The sequence below is a fragment of the Protopterus annectens genome, chromosome 3.part1 (genome assembly GCF_019279795.1).
Source record: "Protopterus annectens isolate FY-2018-M chromosome 3.part1, PAN1.0, whole genome shotgun sequence".
Taxonomy (NCBI): Eukaryota; Metazoa; Chordata; order Ceratodontiformes; family Protopteridae; genus Protopterus; species Protopterus annectens.
Genome location: NC_056732.1, coordinates 1,771,278,396 through 1,771,299,372, shown reverse-complemented (window position 1 = coordinate 1,771,299,372; position 20,977 = coordinate 1,771,278,396).

Here is a 20,977-nt window from a genome sequence, read left to right as displayed (position 1 = left end):
TGTGTGTGTGTGTGTGTGTGTGTGTGAAAGTGACTGAGGGGGTGACAGATGCTTGTACACACACAATGTAGCCATTATAATTAACTATAAATAACTATAATCCACTCCTAGAGACAATGACCTATGACCGCAGTTGAAAAAACAAGTTTATTGATCCACAGGTTACAAATCACAAGTGTAATCCACAAAAAATCACAATATAAAATCCACTTGGAAAACAACAGGTCAAGCGCTTTCATCAATAGACTTCATCAGAACAATTCAAAACGTGTGCAGTTAACCTTTTTATATAAAAAACTGCCATCAATTAAGTTAAACAACCCTAAATTAAAGTGACAGTGTTATTCTGAGCTAAAAGATACTATGACAAATAAAAATTTCACTTGAAAGTCTGCAAATCACTCAAAACGTAAAACATAGTATATACAATGGGCAGGATTCACGATGGCTTGCACGGAGTCTAAGAGCCGTGTAAGACTCCATGCAGCCATCGCGATCCAGGAACAGCCCGAAATCCCGTGTAAGAGAAAGCTAAAATTACTCTTACACGGGCAGGGCGTGGATATGCTAATCACCCCACTTGCAGCCGAAAGGCATGCAAATGAGGTAGATTAGCAATCCACGAAGCTGAAACCAGCCCGTGTAAGAGTCGTGTTAGTTGCAGAAATGTACTCAGTTGACAACTGAGTACGTTACTGCAAATAACACAATGGAGCCATAACAGCTCCAAATAAAGTGCGCAAATGTTACAGACAGCATGCCAATGGCCAAATATGTGGCCATTGGCATGGTAAACCGATGCAAACGTGAAAAAAAAATTTTTTTTTTCAGAGATCGGCGATGTTTAAACGCAGCGCAGCCCCGCGCAAATGGGCTGCGCTATATAAAACTGAAAAATGAAGTGTAGAAACCCATGTTTATGTATGCATGGATTTGCAATGCAGGGACTAGCAGACTAAAAACAACATGGCCACCGTCTAGTGGTTGCTAAGGGGGGAAGCTGAGTGTAAGACATGTAAGTAAGCATTAGTAGGCAATCCTATGTAAATGAATGGTAGGATAGTGAATCACACTGTCACATAGCAAACGAGTACAGTCCGTGTAGTGTAAGAGTTAGATAAGGGGGAGTAACAGAGTAGGAAATAGGTGACATCACAGGGGGGAATGTCAGGAAGAAAGCAAGCTCATTGGAGCAAAGTGGTATGTGAAACATCTCAATCACACAGCAAAAAAAGAGGAGTGTCAGCAGATAAGCATGGGAAAGTCAAGAAATGGAAGGCGTACACTGTGGCCAACACCAAAGTTTCTTGCTGTACGTGCATGCGCGCATGTGCGCGCTGGGAGGCGTGAGTAAGACACAGTGCGCGTGTTTAAGGCAGAGTAAGCATGTAGGAGCCTGTTTAAAGATCTGTAAACCTGTTTGCGCTGGTGTGTGCGCGTTTTAACCCGAATAAGCAGAATCGAGTCCGTGTAAGCATGTGTGCGTGCGTGGTAGCCACTGTGAGCGTCTTTTCACTGGTATGCGTGCTGCTCCCCCCTGAGGAAACAGAGAGGAAAAGGAAGCAGGGGAAATAGTAGGAAACTAGCAGGGAATACCTGTAGAGGTAGCAGGTGAAAACAATTAGAAGCAGGCAATTACACAGGCAGAATACAAGCCCAGCCCAACACTTAAAACACTGCAAACAGCATTGCAGTATGTTTCTCTCAAGAGATACAGCAAGACAGGAGTAAGCTAGTAAAAGTGAAAACTGAAAAAGCTGCACTCAGACCAAACATGCTAGGGGCTGCCATAGCTGTCATAAGGAGACATAGGAGACTTGCTGAGGGTGGTGACAATGGAAATGTTGCCAGACAACCCACAGTGAGGAGACGGAGAAGAGTGTACATGCCCAGGGTCACCTACCAGGGGTTACATGATCTGGAGATAGTGGAGCACTATAGAGTGGACAGAGAACTCCTGCAGCAAATTGTCGAGCTGTGCAGGCCATGCCTCACACAGAGAACCAACAGAGGGGAACCCATCCCAGTGGAAACCAAGGTATGTGTTGGCCTAAGAATACTAGCAACAGGTACCTTCCAGAGACCAACTGGTGATATGATGGGGATATCACAGGCATCAGCCTCCAGGGTACTGCACCAGTTCCTGGATGCCATGTCAGCACATGCCGGTGATTATGTATATTTCCCCAATGCCCATGAGGTATTGGCCAGCAATATGCGTCTCTTCCAGCAAATAGCGGAATACCCTGAGGTAGTGGGTGCAATAGACTGCACGCACATATGCATCAAAGCACCAGCCGGTGAGCGGGGTAGGGCCTACATTAACTGCAAGGGCCACCCCTCCATCAACTGCCAGGTCGTGTGTGATGCTCAGGGCATAATAATGAATGTGTGTGCTGGCTGCCCTGGGAGCTACCATGATTCCCATATCTGGCATTTGACGCAGCTGTACCAGACATTTGCCAATGGGGACATCCCACATGGACACCTAGTGGGGGATGCAGGTTATGCACTGGAGCCGTGGCTGATGATACCCATCAGAAATGCACACACACCTGAACAGGAACGCCATAATGAGGCACATGCACAAACACGTAATGTAATAGAGCATGTGTTTGGGCTGCTCAAGTCACGGTTCCGGTGTCTGGACACATCTGGTGGAGCCTTGCAGTACTCACCAACTACATGTACCCAAATTGTCATGGTATGTGCTATGCTACATAATATGATCCTGTGAAAACAGCTGCAGCAGGACCAGCATAGGGCCGGGCAAAACAGCCCCCCACCATTGCCAAGGCCATCACAGGCAGAGCGTGACTCGGAGGAGGAACAACCTGAGCCTGCCCCAGTAGGCAGAACGAGGCATGCCCAGTATGCCCTGGCCTTGGCAAAGAGGCAATGCATAGCACATACCCTGGCTCAGTAGAAACCCTGGGAATGATACCCCTCTCTGACTCACTCATATAGTAACAGGGATGCCTAAAATGACATAACCTGCTCTCAAACATGTACAGGGAGTGTAGTATGTGCATCCAACAGAGGCAGCCCTGCAGCACCACCTGAGGCATGATTGCCATGTGTTAAGCAATGTAACACCATCTAGAATATGCAAACATGAAGACCCAACCTAACATCTCACCCTCACCAAGCATGATGCCACACTATGAAAACAACAAGATCAAGTACAATAATTGGCTGAGGTATTGCCGTTAGCAAGGGGGAACACATGGCTGACAGCCTGGGCTGACATGCCGAGGAAGACATGATACCCCACCTGCTAGGGATGGCACGCACCCAGCACACCTGACTGTGTAGATACTGGCAAAGGCTGCTGTCACCCCCACTGTGCCTGGAATAGGTAAGTCTAGAAACACAAACCCACCAACAGAGGTAGCACAAGGGATAATAATCTGGACGTAATGCTACCCAATGCCAGAAGTCTAACCTGCAAGGTGCATGCAGACCAAACCCACCACAGCATGGAGAATGGTAATATCTGTTCTGTAACAGAAACCTGGGCAAGGCCCAGAAGAGCACCCTAATACTACCAGGTTATACCTCATACCATGCTCTACAGCTCCAAAACATGGAACACACGACAATAGAAGTGTGGCTACCAGTAATTATCAAGAATAACCACACCCCCAGGTTGGTACCACAGCAAGAAGCAGCATGGACTATCCACGGGCAAGTAACAGTGTCTCAAACTGTGTACCTGTTTGAAGCCTGCTACAGACCCCACACACAAACCCAGGTACCCCAGCCAGCCTTCCTGAAGACACGTCAGAGTATGAATGTCCCAACAAATACCAAACAAGGCACACACAAAGTATGACATAGATGGCAATCCATAATGTATGGAAGAAGTAGTCATGGACCTAGGGACAAAAGTGGACGGTAACCTGTCATGTGACACACACATTGCCAAGGTGGCCAGGAAGACCTGCTATATTGCTAACCTTAATATGAAAGGATGCACATGTAGAGCTACAGAGGTCACTGTGCCCCCATACCCTTCCCTTATCAGGCCATACGTGACAACTATGCCCCAGTCCGCATGTACCTTACCTGACACATGCAGCAGTCAGAAAGACCCCAAATGTACCCCACCAACAGGATAAAGTGTCCAAACATTGGACATCTGCAGCCTGGCTGAGGAAACCACAGCCCAATTCAGAAGCATACTGCACAGTCAGAGGTGATGTATGCCTGCTGTACAAGGCCATGCCCAATCCAGAATGAATGGACATGCTCCACTGCAGAAACCCCAAATCCAGCAGACACACCACAGTGAGATATCTGAACCTCTACACATAGATTACTAGGATGTGCTGGAGGGACAGATCCATAACCCAGAGGCTCAGGACACTCTGAAACAGAATCCCAGTCCATGATAGGCTGAGCTCCACACACAAACTCAACAGGAGAAATCCGTTGAAGTGCATGGGAGATAGCAGGTGTACAATGGGGGCTATCCCTGTGTCACATCTAGGAAAGTAAACCCTACGTGGGCATGATATGCACATTGCAAGGGGTGTTGAGACCCACACACAGTCTGTCCGTGCTCAAACAAGGCCAGGGCAGATAGCCTAGTATGAACCTATGAACCTATGATGATACAAATTGTGCAGGACACAAAGGATTATTACACAGCTGTCCTACCTGATGGTAGGAACCATGGTGGTAATCCACAGATATGCTCTGCAGCACTCTAATATCACAAACAATACACCAAACCTACACACATTGCCAACAGCCTACCGAACAGATTCCTTCCAAACTCCCCACCAGCACCTTACTGCCAAATATCTATCCCAGGAGAGTGCTGGCCCCCTGACATTGCAGATGCTGAGGTAACAGCCAGAATCCATAAAGCACAGCACACAGCATCAATGGTACCAGATGGTATCCTGGGTTGTGTCCAACAAGTACTGTAAGAAGAATGCAACAGCAGATAGCATTACTGTGCACTATCAGCCCTACCACAGGATATGTACCCAAACAGCGGGGTACAGCAACAGTGGTCCCACACCACAAAGGGGGTGCCTGAGTGGATACTGCAAACTATCACCCCTCAACCCCGAATATCTAGGTTGACAAAGTAATGTAGAGGATGATCATGGATCCCATGAATAACGAGATTGGGTACCTACAGACATTGGACCCTACTCAGTCTGGCTGTCATAGGGCAGTTCCTGACCCGTACACATGTCTGACTCATGTGAAACATGCACCAAGCCCAGTGATGTGGGGAATGTCGATCACACAGCCTATCTGGACCTTGCTAAACCCTTCCATACACTACCCTAGTTGGCGGTACAGATAAGCTCACCAGCCTAACTATAAACCCCTATGCAAGTAGATGGGTTGCAAACCAGCTCAAGGACAGAACTGACCTGGCAGACATGCTGTAGCCATGGCAGACTGCAAACCAGGTACAACTGTCATCCCACAAGGCATGGTCCTGGGAACCCTCTTTTATGCTAAATATGTCACATAGGTACAGGCCAACATGGAAGGACTCTGTCTGAACAGGTTTGCAGAGGACGACAAACTGGCCACCATATTGGACCCTCCAGCTGACACAAGCAACCTACAAAAGGCACACATAGAAACACACAAGTGGTGCCACAGCCATGTCAACAAGCTAAATGCAGAATAGGGTATGGTCAAACCCTGTGGAAACACAGTACATGGCCAGAAATTACCACATAGGTGTTAACCCAGTAAGTACATCAGGAGCAATATGAGACCTGGGGACACAAGGTGACACATATCCTGCATGTGACAACCATGTGTCTGTAGTGGTTACAGAAACATACCATATACCCACCTAATCATGAAGGTAAGCACAGCTTGGTTAGGGGGTGACACATATCCTGCATGTGACAACCATGTGTCTGTAGTGGTTACAGAAACATACCATATACCCACCTAATCATGAAGGTAAGCACAGCTTGGTTAGGGTAGGTCAATGTGCTTCCCCAGTCATCCATCAGCAGCCTCACAAATGTGTACAATGGCCCTTCAGGGATGTACCATAGCAGACACCTGCAGCAACTGGAATGACCACACAAATACCCCACCAGGAGGATTGCAGAGCTGTAACAGATGCCATGTGTCGCCTGAGTAAAGTAACTGCAGCTCCACACAGTGCCATACTGCCTGGCTGGAGGTGAACTGTACCTGATGTATAGAGCCATGACCAACCTGGTATCAATGGACATGTGGCACCATGTAAACACTGGATGCTGGTGACCTATGCAGCTGACAGGCCTGAACCCCAGCACAGACATAAACAGGACATGCAGTACTGATTGGTCCACAACCCAGAAGCTCACTCCACTCACGACTTAACTCCCACTACAGGATATCCAGGGAGTCCCTCAGTGACTGTCAGCCAGAGGAATCAAGATGACTGGATGGGTGATGGCAGGTGTACCCTGGATATCACCTGCATGTCATGGGTAGACAGAGGCACAGCACACTAACCGTGACATATGTCATGGCAAACACCAGTAAATGTGTGTTGAAGGACAAACACTCTCTGACTAGCATTACAAACGGACTAGGGCACATGGCCATTGTTTGTCACTATCCACACAAGTTGTGGAATACATTAACAATGTAGGACAATCATGTACTAAGCTGTCCATATCTGAACAAAATGCAACATGGTCATATCTGCACAACTGGCCCTCAACCAGTCTGGTGTGCTCACTATAAACATTACAAGCAGTGATAGGACTGAAACCGATTATACTGTCCACCACAGTGAAAGTTTTGCACCAGTACACTATACAACAATACAACTGTTTGGTCAGCAGGAAAGGATGATGATAACTGTATGCAAACTATCCCATGGTGACCCTGCAGGCACAGCATAATGCCTGTTAGGTTCAGACACACAGCAGTTGGGCAGTAAGAACACAACCTGATGTCCAACACTCAACTGTACATGTGATATATAGATGGCGTCCACACACAAACAGAAATGTGGTGGTCCACAGATCCAAACATAAGGAAAGGGCACACTGGGCATGCTCACACACTTAGATAAATGAGATGTGGCAGTCAAGAAGCCATACAAACTGTGAACTGGGCATGCTCACACACTTAGGCCATGTCACAGTTCAGCAGGTGCACACACATATCAGGCATTTCTATGTGTTAACACAGGAACCTCCCACAATACAGACATCTGCCCAGTGCACACAGTGAAGTTACAACAGAGACATAAGTAAAGTACTAGATCCCACTCATATGCAAACATCTCCCACAGTACACACACTGTTTATAGAGATAGGGAAGGCTATGGCAATAAAGACCCACAAACAATATATGAGAAACAGATACATGCATCTGACAGGTAAACATATGGCCGTAGAGTGCAATACCTGACCGTTGTCCCTAGGGAATACAGAAGGCTAGCCACAGTGTATTTGGCATCTGCCTCCACAGTACAGTAGGCCACTGTGCCTGTGCAAAGTTAATGCATAGATATGCTCTACCCCTTACTGATGGATAGTAACAGATGTACATACCTCTTCATCCATAATGATGTCAGCACACTATACATATGTCAGGAGCAAAAATTGTACCCAGTAATGTGAATAGAGTGCTCTGCTAATGCGTCTCTCACTAGTGTCATAACATAGTTAGGTAGGGGTTTGAATCCTGCAAGTTTCCAGTGTGTGTGTGTCTGTGTATGGGGGAGTAGTGTGTGCAATTCCAGGTGTATGAGAAATGTCCCTTTTGGCAACTTATACTGCACAAAACATGCTGCATATTCCAATGATGAAACACTGATGATGTCAGCACCCTATAAGTACAGCAGGAGAAAGCAATCCCCCCCCCCACTAATGCAAACAGCGCGCTCTGCTAATGCATCTCTCACTAGTGTCATAACATAGTTAGGTAAGGGTTTGAATCCTACAAGTGCCCAGTGTGTGTGTGACTATGTATGGGGGAGTAGTGTGTGCAATTCCATGTGTATGAGAAATGTCCCTTTTGACAACTTATACTACACAAAACATGCTGCATATTCCACTGTCGAAACACTGATGATGTCAGCACCCTATAAGTACAGCAGGAGAAAGCAATCTCCCCCAGTAATGCAAATAGCGCGCTCTGCTACTGCGTCTCTCACTAGTGTCATAACATAGCTAGGTAGGAGTTTGAATCCTGCAAGTGCCCAGTGTGTGTGTGACTGTGTATGGGGGAGTCATGTGTGCAATTCCATGTGTATATGAAATGTCCCTTCTGGCAACTTTTACTACACAACACATGCTGCATATTCCACTGTCTAAACACTGATGATGTCAGCACCCTATAAGTATAGCAGGAGAAAGCAATCCCCCCAGTAATGCAAATAGCGTGCTCTGCTAATGCGACAAGTGATTTAACATAGTTAGGTAGGGGTTTTTATCCTACAAATACCATGTGTAATTTTGTCACACAGTTTGTCCATGTGTGTGGGGTGTTGTTCCCAATATTGCACGACATACATTATATCAGTAATGTCAATGCACACATGATGTATGTGTGTGCCACCTACAAATATGTACCTGTGAACTGCAAGAGTTCCCATGTCCGAAGCCTGCCTCATGTGAATACATGGAATATGCATCAGACAACTGTATGACTGGGGTGTTCTGTGCAGGGGCTGCATGTGGTAATGTGACTATACAGTGTGGGTTGTAGATGGTGTCATCCCACCAGCGAGGGATACATGACTGGTCTGGAGCATATAGACCACATGTTGGTGATGAACAGGTGCAGCATATTGTCACCACTTGTGGGAGTGGTAACAAGTTGTTCCATAGCAATGCAGGGAATGAATAAGACACCTTCAGATAGGGTCTTGCAGCTAGAATAATGCTCACACTGTATGTTTGGGTAGTTGCAGTACAACCATATAATGGTGTGTGTAGAGACCGTTATATTCCCAGTGTTGTCAAGAAGGCCAAGTGTGTTTCCTGGGTATGGGAGTGTGGTGTGTGCCAGGCTATGAACCTGCAGGCAGTCTAACCCACTGTGCGTTGCACATGGAGAGGCTCTGATGCTTTGTGCAGTGCCACCAACCTGGGGGTGTGTGTATCTCAGGTGCCTTTGGATACATCCCCCCTGTTCTGTTTTGGTGCATGTGTAGGGGATGACAAGCATGGTATCAGGAATGACCTGGCATTGATGGTGTGCACCTGGGAGCCTTGTACCAGGAGTCTGTTACTGCACGGATATTGCTGTACCCCATGCTAAGGACAGTTTCCACTGCATGCATCTTGAGGTTTACACTGCTGCTGTTGAGTAGCATTGCTATTAGTGTCCCATCCCGTGTGCTACCTGTGTAGGTGGCTATGTAATGTCAGCCTTGCATACAAAGGCAGTATGTGTGTAGCGACAGCCTCTGCCAATATACAACGGCCCATGGGTGACAGGTGCAAGCTGTCCCAGGCAAAGCAATGTGGCATGTCCAGCATGTAATCCCACACTGACAGGCATTGGATCCCCTTTGGATGTCACTGAAAGATACGTTAAGTGCAGAAACCGATGAACCTGTCTACATATTGTGGCAGCATTCATGGTGAGGGTGAGATGCTACCCAAAGCCAGGGTCATACCAGCCTGTGCCACAACCTCAGAGAGCCCCTCCATGTCCCCTAACATGTAGTCCAGAGAGGTGCGTCAGAGGTCATACACACTGGCACAGACAATGACTGAGTCATACTGCTACATGCCTTGGAGTGACTGCTTTGCTTGTGTTATGTGGTGGATCATAGTGCCCGACGGGCAGTTCAGCGTGACCGTCACCTTGTTCAGCCTGGGAGCAGGACCACAGTGTACGTGTCAATACAGGTACCTCATACAATAGTAGCAGGTGTGTTGTCTAGACGTATGGCCTGACACTGTTTGGCAGACAGGCTTTGTGAGCTATGTGTCGCATGTGCTCTGCTCTGGCGTAATGTTTGCTTGCGTGTCTGCTTTGCAGGTGTCAGCTGCTCAGGCAAGATGCTATTCTGAGAGCCCAATAATGTACCTGTGTGTGTCTGTGTTTGGATTGTGGTCGTGGCAGGTCTATGGGAGACTAGTACTGTATTCACTGTAGTATCCCACTCCACCTGACAGGGAATGCCAGTGCTGTGTAAACAGAGCTTAGCCCCCAGTTTGGCTATGTGGTTGCATCTCTCACATGTGTTGTACATGTATAGGAAGGGGAGAGGGTTGTCTGTGTACATGAGGCAGCTGTAACATTGCCACATGACTCACAGATTCACCAACTGGACCTGAGAGTAGATCAACAGGTGACCTTTGCACATGCTACCATAGCATTGTGACTCCCACACTAAGTAACGACACATAGGGCCAATGGGGAACAAGGTACTCAACGTGACTATGTGAGGGTGTAGTGCTCCTGAATTGTTAGTGCTGGCATATATGAATGCTGTCTAGAGCAAATGTGAGGTACATCATATACAATGTGTTACAGGCAAGCTACATGCAAACAGGTCAAACAGTGACGTTCTGTCAAGTGACACATGGACATCAGTGCAGTAAGCAACACAGATGTCACTAGGGATTCACAGAGGCACTGTATATCTGCACTGCAGGTGGAATCAGTGTTTCAGGAACATAACAGGCAAACGTGCATACAAACAAAGCTACAGTCAGCAGGCCTGTATGTAGACTATGCTACAACAAACAAGGTGTATGACTTCCAGTATGTAACAGTGCATATATGCAGGCACTCTAAGCCAGTACCCAGACATTCCCAGGTCAGATGGGCTGGGTCCAGCCGCAACCCCCACAAGTGTATACACCACGTACCTTCGTAATGTAGAATAACTGACCTGATACCCGAGTGCTCATACCTGTAATAATACACATGTCAAATAACAGACACTGAGCCCTCACTCAGCAGTTCCAGACGTAGTATGATGTATGCTACCTGTCCTGGCACCACAGTATCCTTGACATGTATGGACACTCTCCCTCCTGTCATACTTGGTTCTGTGTTTTGGTGCTGTTATGCATGGTATGAGGTGTGACCTTGTAGTGCTAGTGTGCTCTTGTGAGCCCTGAACCTGCTGTGTAGTACTGCACAGATATCAACATCCTGAAACATCTGCATTGCAGAGTCGTGTGTGCACAGCATGCAACTCGTAGTTGACATGGCCATCATTGAGTATCAATATGTACATTGTTGTATCCCCTGTGCTACCTATGTAGGTGGCCATCCCTTCACAGCCTCACCACCAGTATGCAAAGATGTGCAGACAGAACACTGTGGTAATTAGTATGGGTGTACAAAACAATACAATGACATTCATACTGTAACTGCATCAGGCATGCTGGTATATACCCACAATGCTATAATTACACTGTACTGTTGTCAACATCATACTATTACAATACATCTATGTAGTCACCCTGTGCATCAGCACCATGTTAACCTGTTCCTGCACCGATCTTACAGATTGCAGGAGGTGGCACAGTTTCATCATATGCACAGGGTATGTACCTGGTATGCCTGAGTCTGCCACCGATACAACCAATTGACATGTCTGTGTGTGTGTGTTGTGAGGGACAGCAGTACAAGATGGGGCAATGTTGATGCAGTGTGTGCGTATATGCGGTAGCCCTAGGTGTTATCACTTTGCATGTGTGTATGAATGCACACAGTCCCACCTCATGGCTGCCATATACAGGTGTTTGTGGACAGCCGCAGAATGTACCTGCCAGGACATACAGATCACTGTCTGTGGCCACGGACATGGTACCTGTGCCTGGCAGGGGTGCTACGGACCGTATCAGGTACCAATCCAGACTGGGTACTGTCATCAGAAGCAGGTGTTCGTTGACTGGAGACAGGTCCCTGTTGGGACTGTCCAGCACCACGTGCATGTGGTCTCCTGGGGCGGTCCGATGACAGCACAGACCCAGCATTGCTGGGGCTGCTGCTGGCACTATGTGAGCGGCCGCAACCGTGTTGTCGTCCACGACGGCTGCCAGCTGCTGCTGTTGCTGGCATACGGCCACGTCGATGCCTCAACCATCCACCATTACCCTGGCTCATGGACATATAGTTGTGGAACAGATCTAATGTGTCCCCCCAACGTCTGTCAATGACCTCGGTGAAGTTGCGGATGGCAGCCGCAACATCACGCATACTGTCACTCATGGCTGTGTGACATGCTCTCAGCTCCCTCAGACCCTGTCTGGTGTACCGTTCCATACGTGACTGTGCCTGCATTACAGCCCGGAACATAGCTGGGGTTGAAAGACTTCTGTGGGCACGTCTGACAGGGGCGGTACGCCCACGGATGCTCCCACGAGAACCCATGGACGTCTGCCTGTGCGGTACCGTGTCAGGGCCCTGGCCATGGCTGCAGTGTGGGGATGCATGTGCCACCGGTACCACATTACCCTGGTCAATGCCCACTGTATCCTGTCCATCACCTAGGGACATTGGTGACAAAGGATGTATTGGCAGGATGACTGTGCGCATAGATGGGGTCGACAGCTGTGTAGTGTCAATTGGCTGACCAATGACGGACCCTGGCACACCTACCTGTGCCATTACACAGGTATCATCATCACTATCCACAGCAGCTGATTCAGGTTCCCTGCTGCATGACACCAGAGCAGCACCAGAACCTGTGGGAGTAAGACAGGAAACACAGTTTACAATGTATACACAATGCCACCACTGATGCACACATGGGCACATGCGCACATGCACACATGCACACATGGGCACATGCGCACATGGGCACATGCGCACATGGGCACATGGGCACATGCACCCATGCACACACCTCAGTATATGAGATATCAACCCACAGACACAAACACACCTGCAATCAAACACATTGCCTATTATTACTATTAGTATACAGAGTAGTGAAGGTAATGGTATTACACACTCACCAGCATGGATAGGCTGCCTTACTGTTACACCAGAGGGAACTGCGGAAAAGAGACATTTATCGTCAATGGGCACAACTGTGCCATTGATACTGTGGGCATGTTACAGTTCAGTAGTGCAACAGTTAGCTTCCACAGGTGTACTGCAGATAATGAGGTTATCACTAATGCACAATAATTACCAAGATAACAGCTACAAATCGAGGACACACCCCACACATGCATAACCTAGCAGTGTACAGAATGGTCACTATACACATGACATATTACCTGCATGCTCTGTGTCCTGCTGCTGTGTGGCTCCAGCCTCCATCATTACACATGTATGCTGTTGTTGTTGCTGCTGTGCTGGAGCCACAACACTCAGGAGTAGTCCCTCCAGTCTGGTGAGGGGGGGATGTCTAGCCACCCCACCACCTGTGGCAAGCTGCTGCCTGTGGATATTCGATGCACGCTGACGGACATTTCTAATTAAATCACTGCAGTGATGGCGTACCTGCTCATATGTCCGGTTATGTGTGCCTATGTCATTTACCCGACAGACCAGGTCTTGCCACAGTGCAGTCCTCTCCTGCTGGTTCTGGCCGGTGCGGGAAAAGAGTACAACGAAATCCCGCACCCGGCTCTGGTGTATCTCCTCCTCTTCTGCAGCGGAGTAGACTGGGTTCCGCTGGTGAACCATGTCCCTGAAAAGGTGAAGGGAAATATGTCAGCAATATCTGTCAGCAGACTATAGCACACATAATACACATTATACTTGACTGCAGTGATATAACTTAGGCACCATATATAGCATCTGTCTGTCTATTGGGGGATACACATGTACATGACCAGATATCAGTGCTCATCCGACAACTGTGCAACAGTACCTGACACACTCCATACAACAGACTAGTATACTGCAGCTTCAGGTACAATACACAACCCCACACTGGGGGTTTGAATCAAGGTACTGTATGGGGAACATTATCAGCCCATGCACTGCACACAATGCACGTTACATATTTCACTGGTACTGCACACTACTCTTACTTGCCATAACCCTACCTACACCACAGTGACATACAGGGTAACACAGCAGAACATATGGCAATGTAGTATGTGTTGATCGCAATACCCCACACACCTGTCTCTGGTCTCACACCATGGACACACTCTACCATGACAGACAGACAGTCATGGTGAGCAATCACACCAGTACACAACATGCACCCAGTCATGAGCACACTCATTCCACCTCACATATTCCGTTTAAAATGTGTTAATGGGTGTGCATTGCATCCTAGATAGGTAGTGTGCTTTTGGCCCTGGGCTTACAGCAGCATACTGTTATGCTATCCTGCCCCTTGTGACACGTGTTATGATCGTACCTGCTCCTTACAAACAGTTACACAGGGTGACTCATATGGCATATTACCTATCAGCATAACATTCAGCAGGGGTATGTCTGACATCTACTCATGGGGAGGCTTGCTTCTTAATTCTGTGTGGTCTACTACAGGATATGTCATATCTGTGGGTAGGGTCCCGTACCTCCACCATGTGCTCTATACTGCAGTGACAAGGACGACAGATGTAGGTAATTTGTGTTGTGGATGTTGGAGGTGTTACCATGGTTGGGAGACAACTGTCATGGGTGTGACCGAACTATGTATATCCAGCAGTGGTAACCTCTATGTAGGTAGTCTGTGTGCACTCTGTGGTGTTTGAGTGCATTGACACAGTTACTTGCATATGTCTGTGTCCTTCACCATATCTGTAGCTGTCATGGGAGGTACATACCGTGTAGGACATTGTGTGGTGTGGAGGGGTACAGTGACCTACATGTCCATAGCTGACACACCATGTCCGCTGACACCTTCCATGTACAGGTATTACAGGACTAGTGTGCCACTGTGTGTATCGATGTGGAGCCTATTGTACACTTGTTGACCCTGTTCCCCCCTGACACATGCAGTGGTGGGCAGGCATGTACATATGTGGTGGTTACTGGTGTCAGTGTTTTTGAATGGGGTATGGTTCTCCAGTATCCACACTGGTGTTCACTCCATGCCTGTGACACCAGGCATCTGTAGCAAGACATCTGCACACATGTGCCTCACACAGTCTACATATGTATATAGTTATGTATATATATGTATTGATATATTTATATCTGTATATGAATATATATCTGTTTGTATATATGTATATATCATATGTATATCTAGATGTAGATATATACATATAGATGTGGGGAGAGAAGGGGAGAGAGTGAGAGAGAGACACAGGGTGAGTGTGAGTGTGAGGGGGTGGGACAGAGAGTGAGAGATAGTCATATACAGACATATCTGTTGTCAGTCAGATCTATCTGTATATGTGTAAGTCTCTACAGATATCTATATATGTATGTGTGTATTACATATATCTGTACATACATATTCTACCAATCTCGATGCCTGTGCAGTACGTGAGAACCTGGTTCACGGCTCCTGAGAGCACACCAGCGGTCCCAGGCTATACCCCGTATCATGCATTTTGGCCCCAGGACTCGGGACAAAACGGAAAGGGAGGGGGTGTGTCCATATTCATGGAGGACACACACACCTCCAGGTTAGTGGCAACACATGAAGCATCACAGACCATCCAGGTGCAGATAACCATAGGCAAACCTGCTATACAACTAGTAGCATGTTACAGACCACCCTCCTGATCTCAGGGACCACAGTCGGCCTTCCTGTAGACATTGGAGGATATGAATGTCCCACCACACACCATCATATTGGGATAGTGCGACTACCCTAACATACACTGGGTGCATTATTCTACCCCAGACACCCTAGCCCAAAGGTTCCCGGTATTCACTATGTCAAATGCAATGGAACAGCTAGTCACCTCTCCCACAACAGGAGATAATATACTAGACCTGATCATCACAAACATGGGGACAATGTGCTACACACTGGAAGGATACCCCTCACTAGTCACATCTGACCACAGACTAATCACCCTGGATATACATATCCCACCTCCCCCACAACACAACAGACTACAGTGGGAGACCTCTCACATGCTGACTTAACACGTCTTATAACTGAGTTGGTATCCTTAATGCCCACTGGGCCAGTGTAATTCACTTCCCACAATGCAGACACCCTCACATATGCTTCTACAGACATCTCCAAGAATGCATGGATCATGCAATCACAAATGGAACCATGACCCCCTCCACCAAGGGCAGGCATCCTGTCTGGTGGACCCCAGCATTAAACAAATTGTATAACAACAGATGGTAGCTACTGCCCGGCAGAGCATACTTCCATAGAGCTACGGCATCTCTCATCAGCAGTAGTAGACAGATGGGTTTTGTCGTACAAACATACAAGGCCAACAATGGGAGGGACATCGCTATGGTCACTACAGATAACCACAAGGCCTTCCTCTGCTATGTTACACACCTGGGTGGGAACCCTCAGTTGTGTTCACAGTTAGTTCACAGTGACATACGCTACACTGAACACACAGATAATGCCAACAGTCTGGCAGACAGGTTCAGTGCAGGTTTCTACACTCCCTCACCCACACATGTGGAATTACTTATCCCAGCTGACTGTAACCTCCCTGTCATCTCGGATGTCCAGCTGGGAACCACTCTCAGTGGAGCTGTAAACACAGCAGCAATGGGACCCAACGGTATTACGGGTTGCATGCTACGTGAACTGCAAGAGGAGCTACACATGCACATTACATGCTATTCAGCCATAGCCTTACTACAGTATATGTACCTGGACACTGGCATACAACAACAGTAGTCCCACTCCACACAGGAGGCACCTCTACAGACCCTGGTAACTACCGCCCCATACGCTTAACCAGCCTGGTCTGCAACACTATGGAAAGGATCTTTATGGTACCCATACACAGAGACATTAGGGACTTAGACACTTGTTTCCACCCGGTTTGGCTTTGTAGAGGGCAGATTATGCCTTATGAACCTGGTTGACCTTTTCAAATCAGTCACTATAGCCATTGCTGAGGGCATAGTGGTACATACAGCCTACCTGGACTTGCCTACAGCATTCGACACAATACCGTACTCTGCCATCATAGACATGATCAACAGCTAACATGTAAATCCATATGTCACATGATGGGTTGCAAACCAGCTAACGGATAGAAACCCTATAGTCAACCTCACTGGTGCCATGTCAAACTCAGAGCCAGTCACATGTGGTGTCCCACAGGGCTCTGTCCTGGGACTACTCATGTTCGGCATATCATTCTCAGATGTGGAAGCAGACATGGGAGGGTAGTGGCTGACAATGTTCAAAGATGACTGTAAACTAGGCGCCATAGGCAATACACCTGCTGACACATACATCCTACTGACAGGCCTCACGGACATGAACAACTGGTGGCGGAGTCATGGCCTGACACTGCATGCCACGTAATGTATACTCATACCCTTTTGGACGGACAAGGTACCTACATATTATCACATAGACAATAACCCACTGAGTACAGACAAAGTAATCAGAGACCTGGTGACACTGTGCAATGCTGACCTCTCATTTGACACCCACGTTGCCGAAGTGGTTGGATGGACTTCCTACCTTGCCCACCTTATCATGAAGGGATTCACATCCACATCAAAAGGGGTCATTGTACCCTTATACTCCTCCCTTATCAGGCCCATGACTGTGTACTAAGCCCCATTTGGTATGTACCTCACCTGGCACTTGCAACAGCTAGGGGGACCCTATGAGTACATCACCAGGTGGATCAAGGGTCTGCAACAACTGTCATATGCTGCCAGACTAAAGTAACTCATGTTCTATTCCATAGCATACTGCCTACGTAGGGGTGATCTGTGCCTGATGTAGTAGGCCATGTCCAATCTGGTAGTGATGGACATGTTCTACCTCATACAATCCAAATCCATCAGAAGCATGACAGCTACGGATTTAAACCTCAGCACACATATGAATAGGACATCCTGTAGGGACAGATCCATCACTAAGAGGCTTCCCATACTGTGGAACAGGATCCCAGTTCATGTTAGGCAGAGACCCTCACTGACACTCTTCATGTGCATTCTTGACAAGTGGATGGGAGATCATAGGTTTACAGCAGGGGTCTTCCCTGTGTCACTACTAGACAGAGGCACAGTAAACTAATGCTATTATGTAGGGGGAGTCTTCACTCTGTCACTACTATACAGAGGCGCAGGTTTCTAAATCTATTATATACACTGTCTGCAGATAGCCTAGTACTATACTATTCCACTGTGAAACTATATCTGTCTATGTATTTCTACATCCCTCTCTATCTATGTATACACATATGCATATTATATATATATATATATATATATATATATATATATATATATATATATATATATATACATATATATACATACATATCACGATATACATACGTATACACATGTTTTATATAAATATATATATATATATATATATATATATATATATATATATTTACTCCTTTTTAGGTCCACATATGTATACACACAGTAACGTACTGCTGAACACCCATTACTGTACCACCTACTTGTACATTGCACTACAACCTACATTGCTATGTGCACATAGCTACCTTCACATACATATGTATGTGGAGCCTTCAGTGTCAGTTTTAATATGTCCCCGTCCCTATGCACATCCTCATATACATAGATACAGACCAATAACACATCCGGAGGGTTCACAGTATGTAGAGTATTATAGTAGTACTTTACATTACCTGTGTTTGTTGCAGCTGTTTGTGTAGGCTTGCAGTTGTTTGGCCTGCTGTCTGCCTCTTTGCCTTGATGTTTCCAGTTTGTTATTTTTTTCTCTTTCTTTCTTTTTTTTTTTTTTTTTTCTCTCTCTCTCTCTCTCTCTCTACCTCCAGTGGGTGCAATGACAGTATTGCATGTGTGGACTGGGAGTACAGGATGCTTTTGTAGGTATCTGCACATGTCCATGTGATGGCCTCTGCACCAATTGTTAGCCAGCATTTACTAATTGCATGCAGCCTGTTGTGTAGTGATTGCAGTTCTCACTGTGATTACAGGCCTGTGCTATAAAAAGGTCTGTTACGTAGGTGTAGCCCTTTCAGATTATCAGGGTGGGGACCATACTGGTTTGCTGTGGACACTGTTCTGTGAGTGTGAGTGTTGGTATGTCTCTCATATTTCAGGCTGTGTTGTAGACACTGCAATGCATGTTGTTCTGTAAGCTACTGTTAGTACATTTGGCAGGGTGTCAGTAGGGCACAGTTGACATTTGTTTTCACATCAGGGACATCCCTGTAACTCAGTCACAGTTGCTATGTCTGCACTCTTAACTATTCAACTATGGCTGTGTTTATCCTGCTCTGAGTATGTGTGTGGCTTGCTAGATGCTACTGTGACATTATTACCTAGTAGCCACCAACTAGCATGTCTGTTTCTCAGCACACAGTACTATTTTACAAATCCACTAGATTTGACAGTAAATATGCATGACATGCTTTGTGTGCTAGACTTGTATATTCCCTTTAAATTAATTCCTACTATTTTACGATATATTTCATTCAGCACAATATTCTTGTAGAGCACTCATGGCTTAGTGGTAAGTCATGCAGACTAGTGTTTCCAAGGTCCTGGGTTTGAGACTGAGGGAGGTATTTTATTTTGCTGCTGAGAAAAGTACAGGCCTTGTCATTCAGAGTGACTAAGGCATTTTTAAGCAGTTGTAAGCGGGTTAGCGCTGGTTTGCGCGGAGGTCACGCATGCGCACTGCCGCTTAGCTTCACACTCACATGCTTAGCTAAGCGCACAGAAGTGCACACCCGCTTATTACTGCTTAAAAGTGCTTACTCTCACGCACATCCGCGCTATTTTCTTTGAAAGAAAAGAAAATGGGGAGATAGGAAAGTGGTGAAAAGGGGGTCACAAAGAGGGTAGGACAGTAGGGAAACAAGCTCGGGTTTTGCAGGAGGGATGTAGGTAAGGCCCATAGCTGCCCATTTCTTCATCAGCAACAGCTGTGCATATGTTTGTAATTTGGTGTGACATTTGAAACCTTCCACCCCTGAGAGAGGTGTAAGGACAACAATAATACTTGTTGTACAGCCAATTGTAATTGACAGTTTACATGTCCAGCAGACATGTGTGCAAAATGGGCAGCTATGTATGGGGCGTAATTTTTTTGTGGGTACAGAGTGCCCTTTTTTTTTTTTTCAGGTGAGAGTGGTATGTCAGGTACAGGAAGCCGGTATAGCTGGGGAGGTAGGTTGGGTAGGTTAACAGACAAGACAAACAAGATGCATACAGGGGCGGTGTATGACACATGTGGGGGGGTTACACAATTGATGGGGACGGATGTTTGGATATCTCGAGCCCATGAGCCCACAGATGGCAACAGTGGAACTGAGATCCCCACCCATGGGCAGTTGCCACTGTGCCTTCACTGCCCAGGACAGGGCTGTGCTGGGGGGTGTGTAGGTCGGGCAGCAGGCATGCCCGTGAGTTGTGCCACCTGTGCCTAAAGCTGGCGTAGGGGCCCAAGCACAGCGTGCTGGATCTCCCTACGCACCACAGTCCGGACACTACGGAGGGTGAGTGGATGCTCTCCTCCGGCCATGCTTGCAGAGGGGGGACGAGCCCCATCCCCTGCAGTGCTTCCACCCGCAGGTGGCACAGGGCTACCAGAGGAGGGACCGGCCTGGGCACTACTGCCAGGTGCACTCACCAGCTGAGATGGGAGAGAGGTGGGTCCGCTGGAACCCGCCTTCCCTGTCGTCCTATGTTTTGCATTATGTTATGTCAGTTTGGGTTAGTAATGTACAATACCATTCACAATTAGTTGTAACAGCATGCATTAGTATTCCCATTAACTGAACAGCCATATATTCAGGCCATTGAATAGCAAGCATAACACACGCATAATTTGAACAGCAATACACAATCCAACAACATGCAGGGTTGATTGATGGCAACAGGCCATCAGGTTTGGATGTATGAACAGGGCAGATGCATCAATGTACATGCAAATATGTATGAACCAACTGAACAAATGTCCAGGGTG